Consider the following 8,735-nt stretch of genomic DNA (forward strand, 5'->3'; position numbering starts at 1 on the left):
TTGAGTTTTGTGCAGGGTGAGAGATAGAGGTTTAATTTCATTTTACTGTGTATGGATTTCCAGTTTGGCCAGCATCATTTGTTGAACAGGCTGTCTTTTCTCCATTGTGTGTTTTTGGTTCCTTTGTCTAGTATGAGGTGACTGTATTTATGTGGGTTCATCTCTGTGTCTTCTATTCTGTACGATTGGTCTCCTGTCTATTTTGGTTCCAATACCATGCCATTTTTGTTACTATTGCTCTGTAGTATAGTTTAAGGTCTGGTATTGTGATACCTCCTGCTTCACTTTTTCTGCTCAGGATTGTTTTGGCTATTCGAGGTCTCTTATTCTTGTAGATGAAGTTCATGATTGCTTTCTCTATTTCTATGAGGAATGTCATTGGGATTTTAATTGGAATTGCATTGAATCTGTATAGTGCCTTTGGTAGAATGGCCATTTTGACAATATTAATTCTGCCTATCCAAGAACATGGGAGATCTTTCCATCGTCTAAGGTTTTCTTCAATTTCTTTCTTTAGTGTTCTGTAATTTTCTTTTTCTTTTTTTTTTGTGTAATTTTCATTGTAGAACTCTTTCACCTCTTTTTTTTAGGTTGATTCCCAAGTATTTTATCTTCTAAAAGAGAAATTGGGAAAACCACTCCATTCACAATAGCCTCAAAAAAAAAAAAAAAACTTGAGGTATTTGTTTTTGTACATGGCTTATTTAATTAACATAATGTCCTCCAGATTGATCCACATTATGACTGGATTTCCTTCTTTTAAAATTTAGACTAGTATTCTGTTGTGTATACACACGCTATTTTCTTTATCCATTCATCTGTTGGTGGACACTTAGATTGATTGGACACTTAGATTCCAAATCTTGGCTATTGTGAACAATGCTGCAATGAACGTGGGAGTGTGTCTTTTTCTTCAACATATGTTTACTTGTTTCCTTTGGATATCCCATAGTAGGGTTTCTGGCTCACACAGTAAGTTTTTAAATTTTTTTGAGGATCCCCTATACTGTTTTCTGTACTAGCTGTATTAATTTAAATTGTCATCAACAAGATACAGGGTTCCTTTGCCTTCATACCCTCAGCAGTGCTTACATTTTATCTTTTTAAAATATACTCATTGGCCATTGTTATATCTTCTTTTGAGAATCATCTATTCAAATCATTCACCAATTTTAAAATTGGGCTGTTTTCTTGCTATTGAGTTGTTTGAATTCCTTATTTATTCTGAATTTTAAACCAAAATGAATGGCATGTGAAATTTTTCTTCCATTTTATGTTTTGTCTTCACTCCGTTGATTGTTTCTTTGGATGTATGGGAGATTTTAATTTGATGTAGTCACATTTATCTATTTTTTGCTTGTTTGGGGCCACATCCAAAAGATCATTGTCAAGGTCAATGTCAGGAAGATTTTATCCTGTTTTATTTTAGTAGTTTTATAGTTTCAGGTCTTATGTTTACAATACTTATGTTTAAGTATTCCATTCATTTTGAGTTGATTTTTATGAATGGTATATGATAAGGGTCTAATTTTATTCTTCATGTGGATATCCACTTGTCTCAACATCATTCATTGAAGAGATTGTCTTTTCCTCATTGTGTATTCTTGGAAGCTTTGTAGAAAATTAATTGACCATGAATGCATAGATCTTTTTTTCTGGGTTCCCTGTTATGTTTCATTGGTTTATGTGTTTTTACCACGTGCCATTACTATGCTGTTTTGATTACTAGAGCTTTGTGGTAAATTATTAAATCAGGTAGTGTGATGCCTTCAGTTTTGTTCTTTTACTTCTTTGTTATAAATTCTCTTTCTTTGTTGGAAATACCTTTGCTTAGAATTTATGTTTTTCTTATTTGTTTCAAATATGTTTATAATTGCTCATCAAAAAATTTTTATGATAACTTTGAAATCCTTGTCAACCAATTCCAATACTGTTATGTCTTAGTGTTGGATCTCTTATCTTTTCTTATTCAAGTTGAGGTTTTTCTGGTTTATGGTATGATAAATGAGTTTTATTATATTATGAATATTTTTGGTCCTACATCATGTGACTCTAGATCTTATTTAAATCTTGTTTTGGAAGACCTCTTCTGATAACAGGCCAGTGGGAGACTGAGTCACTGCCTTATAACTGCCAGGTGACATGGGAGTGTAAGTTTCCCACTTGGTTTTCTGCTGTGTCCTGCAAGGCCATTAATTCAGGTTCCTGGACCAGCGGTGAGGGGATGGAGAAAAGGCATACAGATGGAGAAAAAGCTGGGCCCCGTAGATCACTAAACCTTGATAGGGAAACAGTGACCATAAGCAAGCTTGGAATATCCATTACATAGATTAAACATCAAAAGGATTCATTGTGAGAAAGTTTCTTCAAGATAAACAGAACTGAAGCTGAGGGTATAAACAGCCCTATTAGAACTACCAACGTGTGCCCATAATTCTCTACCCCTGGGCAGCTGGCATTTGAACTCCAGGTTAGGAATGGATAAATCCGTGGATGGCATGGAACCTCCCTTTGAACAGGGCATCACCACAGCGGCTGGGAAGTCTCAGATCCATGCCTTCACACCAAGAGTTCCCAAGAGGGGCACTGCCTCTGTCGCAGGACAGCTCAAGGACCATGATTCATTTGCTGCTCCTGACAGTTTTCCTTGGTACTCCGTTGGGAGGAGTAACTAGGGGTTCTCTATTAAAGCCAGATGGCTGTGGTAGTGCAGGCTCCACACTAGACCATCACTGCCCTCACCCTACCTGGGAGGGGATAGGGTATGTCATTGTCTCTTTCCTTGACCTCCAAAGACACTGCGGTTTGGGCCTCACTACTGCTGGAGGGTGGCCTCTTTGCCACTGAATGAAAGTGGGAGTCAATGCTCACTATATGGCCTTCTATGACGACCATCATGGGAGAGGGACCCAGTTACCACCAAATGGGGATGAAAAGTCCTGACTCCCCACTTAGTTTCCTCTAAACACCACACCAGTGGCAGCATGGGGCACTTCATTATGGCCTGCCCCTGGAGAAAGGAGAGGTCCTCACTCAGTCTGCACTGACAGGGCCGTGGGTGGGACTGCAGTTTTTCCATGCTCTTTGGCTGAAGTAGGGCTTTTATTGTCTATAAATTTCCTGTATTTCTCAACTTCCCTTTCCTAATTCTTTGGCTAGAGAATAGGTTTTTCTGGGAAACCCTTTTTGTCTGCACTCATTGTTGTTTCTGAGTTTGACTTTAAGTCCGAGTCTGGGATATATAATATAAAAAGAAAACCCAGAGAACTCACCATGTGTCAATCCTTGGGTCCCAAGGTCCCTAACCAGTCTGTCTTTACCCTTCCTTTGGGGTCCTCTTTGCTCTACTGAGGTGGGAGAAATAGGGGGAAGTTCCTAAAGACATTGTTTAACTCCTAGATTCAGCCATGCCTGAAGCTTCCCTTGGACTTTTCAGTTACAAAAGCCAATACATTTTCCTTTCATTCGTTAAGTCACTTTGAATGGGTTCTCAGTCACTTTCCCTGCAAGGTTTCTTAGGGCAAGCAGAACCTGAGGCAAAGAGATGGCACATGACTAGAGCCTTCTTGTATTGGAGCATAGGTCTGTTTGGTGTCATTCTTGGGCTTCCTCTGACGTGCACTTTTTTTTTTAAATGGTGTCACTTCTGACCCTGAAAGTTCTGAGAATCTAAAGTTGCTGGTTGTGTTCTGGGTTTCTTCAACTACAAGATCATTTTCATTCAGTTATATTGCAAGCCAAGTAAACAAGAGTGGGGAGATGCCACAGATCCTGGAGCAGCTCAGGGTACTGAATAACAACTTTTAAGCCTGCAATAACGTATAGCTTTCAATAAAACTGCATTGTAAAAAATGGGAGGGAAACAGAATGGGAAGAATCCCAAGGGGGAAAAAAAAAAAGTGGAAGAGGCAGATCCTAAAACATTTGTGGTAGGAAAAGTCCTGGACTGATGTGAAGTGAATGGGAAGGTAGATTATTTCCTGAGGTGAAGGGATTTGCAGATATGATCCTTGGTAGCCTGAAGAAAATTTAGATTTCCTAGAATTAATTAAAGACTTTCTTAATTCTCAGAAAGCTGGATAAGAACAAGATGGTATAAAAAGAAAATCTGACAGTGACCCTGAGGAGAGCAAATTGAAGAAGAATAGAGATGTTGCTGACAAACCAAGAGGCTTTGCCACAGGTCTTGATCCTGAATGAATAACTGGGGTCACAGATAGTAGAGAACTAACATTTTCTTAAAATGGAAAGATGCAGATGAAGCGGGCTTGGTGCTGGCAAGAGACAAATATGAGGCACTAACTTGGTATTTTTGTCCACAAGATGACGTTCAATAACTATTAAACTTCAGTACTTATATCAAAGCTGGGTCTTGGCTTTTGATTTATTAATGTGAAACAATAACTTCATTCTAGTGAAAATCAGGTGTGATAGGTTCATTTTGAGGTAGTAGTATTGGGGAAGTTGTTGGGTTTTTGATTTTTTCCTCATAGCACTGATTACTTCGAACAAATAAATAAAAGCTATGTGTGGTGTGAAACAAAACAAAACAAGAATGGTGGGGAGCAATATCTCTACCTAGCAGCTGGAAGAGAGTCCATGTCTGCATCTGCCAGGAAGGATGTGTGATTTAAAGTCATTTGCTCTCTGTGCCTCAGTTTCTATTGCCACAAGTTGGAGGGGTGAACTCTGGATGATTTGTAAAGTTTGCATCAGCTCACAAAGTTTTGACACCAGAGGAAAAGTGGGGCAAAGCATTTTACACTTGGTTTCTTTGTGATTTAGTGTAAAATACCAGAAAATTAAGGTTGACATTATTTATCATAACTTCACTTGGAATGCAAGAAAAGGTTATTACTGCGCTAACACAATGTAAGGTGACATTTTCCTACAGAATAGCAGTAGGATCACAGTAAAGAAAATAAGCAAACAGGAGGTGTTGTGGCCATCTGAGGTCCTGGTTGTACGGTGATGGCATGTGAAGGTTAAAAGCTGTCAAACGCATTGCTCTTTGAGTCAAAGTTTAAAAAAATTATGCCAGAGACGATGTTCATTTAAATAATTTAATGCAGGGAGGAAAATGATCATGACAGAATGCTAGATAGGAATTTCTAATGCTATAATTATTCGCAACAGTAATGGCCTCAAAAACAGAGTTGCATTTTTCTTTACTTTTATGTGATCTTCTTTTGGTGTTAATGTAAGTCTCAACTTGTTTATGTGGCCCTCATATATATTGAGTATGTACTCAGTGGTAGAAAGAAATGCTGGTGAAGGGATTTCAGAAGAATGTGGTCTTGCCCCTTCTCTGGAACTTCTTGGGGCAGAGCCCTATGAGGGTCAGGAAGAGGAGTTTGCCTGTGTACACGGTATTCCCATTTCCTGGCTCAGCCAATGCATAATTTTGCAAGCCAGTATTCAGTCCCAAGTCAGGGAATGAATACTTAGAAGAGAATGTGTTTTATCATGTTTTTTTTTTTCTCCTATTTCAAAGACAAACAGAAAGGAAGTTATGAAACCCTTGGAATTTAAGGTGAACAAAGTGGCTTACATTGAGTTTGTGGTGAGTTGGAATGGTTGTTATTGCAGTTAAAACAGCCTGTCCTAGTTTACAAATTAAGTTTTTTCCCCTACAGGAAGGAATTAATTTTTGAGTTAAGAAAAATACAGTAGGAGTTTTTTCTTCCCAAAATAAGCCAGGGAAGTTGTATCACACTCAGGCAGCTTTGGATTATTTTCTCAGGTCCTATTCCTTGTGGTCACCCAATCTGGTCGGCATGATGCTCATTTCATTACAGAAATCTTTAAACTAAACATTCACCTGTTTCTTTCCTGCCTTGTTAACAAGCTGTCATTCAAGGCTGAATGTTACAGACTGGATTTATTTTTTATTTATTTTTAAAAAATTTGCAGTAAAATAAATCTCATTTAAAAAGAGTTAAAAACAACAACTTAATTATTTTACATTTCGGCCTTTAAAAATAAGATTGGCTTTTATGGCAATTACTGGTTTGAACAGATATGTAAATGTGATGGCTAATGCAGTGACAATTTATATTTTAAATTATTTGCTTCCTTATAATTATGGATCCGAATGGCAAAATAGCTAGCATCACAGCTTCCTGTGTATTTTAGAAGAAAAGTCACAACAGAATAAGTATTTCAAAATGTTCTAAAATGTATAAGGTGCCTTTTATCTTTTTTGGAATGAGTAACTGTAAAACGATTTATATTTTATTATTCCTTATAGAAAGGTAGAGAGTTGTGTTTGAATAGAAGGATATTTGGTTAAGAATTTCAGATGAAGTACAAAACTCATTTCTTCTATTGTGATAGGATTCTTCCTTCTCCAGACAACCCTGACCAAAGGTTGTTTCACAAATGCATGGCTGCTGTCTTCTCATCTTCATGACCCCATCTATTGTGGCATGCATGGCTTATAGCATTTCTGTCAAGTGCCATTAAAAGTGTCTTCCTTCTGTGAATAAGAAACTGAAGCAAGAATGAAGCTGCTGGAACTAACAATGATTTGGGATTAGTGATTTTTAAAAAGTCACAGGTTAATCTAACTGAAGTTAATACTGTATGTGGAAATCAAAGTTCTGGGTACCATGGCGGGGCATTCAAGGTATCTTTGATTTCAGCACTGTTTAAAGGTTCCTTTTCAGAATGCAATTGATAGTGAAGAGGTTCCTAGGTTGTCAAAGATGTTTTTATATCTTTATTAGCAAATCTGTTTATCATCCTGTTCATCACGCTCTGAAATGGCCTCCCTTCATATGTATGTGCAAAGAGTTATAAAAGGATATACTGTATAGACTGGGCCTGTGTTGAAAGGCAGAGGAAGGCAGGGGCAATCCAGGTGGGGACAGAAAGTGACATTAGACAGGACAAAATAAAAAAGTGTGAGGGAGATGTAAGAAGTCAATTGGCTGAAAAAGAGGTTAGGTGCCGGCAATAGTTTGGATCTGAAGTGTCTCTGAAAGGGCCATGTGTCAAAGCCTTGGTCCCCAGCCTGTGACAGTATTGGAAGAGATGTACTCTTTAGGAGGTAGGACCAAGTGGAAGGAAGTTAGGTCATTGGGGGGCATGTCCTTGAAATACTGAACCCTGGTCCCTTCCCCTCTCTCTGCTTCCTGTCTGACATGAGTCAAGAAGCTTTGATCTGTCACATGCTCACGCTATGCTGTCCTGCCTTACCACAGGTCCAGAAACGGTGATGCCAGCTGACTACAGACTGAAACTTCTGAAATCATGAGCCAGAATAAACCTTTCCTCCTTTTAAGTTGATTTATTATTATTATTATTATTATTATTATTATTATTATTATTTTGGCATTCTGTCACAGCAAAAGACATCTGACTAACAGTTCCTTTCCCCTTAACCATATGAATCAAGATCTTATCCTTTGGTTGAGTCATTTATTTCATGAGAGGAGACTCAACCATCAACAGCTGTGGTGGGTCAGTGGTTTCCTAGAAAGCAGGAGTGAACCAGTCCCAAAGCAACTAGAAACCATTCCTGCTCTCTAACAGAAAAAATGGTTTGACTAAAAAAAAAAAAAACAGGGATTGATCTTGGAATCAAAAGTAGCTTTACCTTATGATTCTTACTTAAAAGGAGAGGTAAAACAAGAGAATTTATAGCTAAGGTGAATGAACATTTAGGCTAAATTAAAATATTTCTGGAATTTTCTATGAGATTTATCAACTGTTAAGTGCATGAGCAATGCAATGTTTTCTATTAATTAGACATCTCAGTTTAACAGCATACAAGAGATTTTGTTCAGCATTTCTGACATGACTAGGATTGCTAGATACAATCTGGTGATGTTCTGGGACTTTCTTGGAGAAGATTTCAGAAATATTGTTTGGATTATGTATGGATATATTCATTTTATTTATAAATTACAATCTATTTTCTTTCAATAACTTTATCCCAAACATGGCAAGTGGCAAGATTATTATTATTATATTCCTTTTTGGGAAAAAATTAAATATGTAACTCAAATACTAGAAACTTATCTTTGAAAAACTTTGCAAATATATTTCTTCCTAGGAGATAACTATGGAAAGGTTATAAATCACTATGCTGTATTAATGTGAAGTGGAAGGTAAGGTCTAAATATGCTAGGGCCATTCTGTTGAAGAAAAAGCTCAGTTAAGAATTGACTGTGCCTCTAGTATTATAGGTGTCAGAGAGTACTGTATCATACTCTATGAATGTAAAACCTCTTGTACCGGCTTTATGATATGTAGTAGTGACCATGCTTTATCAGAGCTGTTTTTAATGATGTTACTCTAGAATGTTTTCTTTTCAGATGATTATTGAGACGCTAATAAAAAGAAGGGTGTTAAGTATCACAATATTAACAGAACTTTGATGTTTTCTCAGATTTTGTTTTGTTTTTATCTTTTTATTCCCCCCATTTTGTTAATGGAGTATGCTGGATATGTCTATAATTTTGTTCAGATGACTACAGAATCTGGAAAAGATGTTACTGCTGTTGAATTTTTGGAAACTTTAGCTGGGCTGTCAACTTTGGAAAAAATACCCCAGTTTACTGTGTTGAATTGGCATGGTACAGAAATGAACAGCCATATTGGTCTAGAAATGTTAAACTTAATTTCTTTCCATTTGTACAGAGATAACACACTGTATTAAATACATAAGGTCTTATCTATATGGATTTGATTACAGAAATTAATAAAGTATTCTTTAAATTATGAAAAAA

At 37.0% G+C, this 8,735-nt stretch overlaps 1 pseudogene; it reads left to right on the top strand.

Moving 5' to 3' along the window:
* The first annotated feature begins 2,477 nt into the window (after nt 1-2,477).
* Nucleotides 2,478-4,337, top strand: LOC124989226 (chromobox protein homolog 3-like; annotated as a pseudogene).
* Nucleotides 4,338-8,735: the final 4,398 nt, after the last annotated feature.

This window comes from Sciurus carolinensis, chromosome 7, assembly GCF_902686445.1.
Source record: "Sciurus carolinensis chromosome 7, mSciCar1.2, whole genome shotgun sequence".
NCBI classification, from domain to species: domain Eukaryota; kingdom Metazoa; phylum Chordata; class Mammalia; order Rodentia; family Sciuridae; genus Sciurus; species Sciurus carolinensis.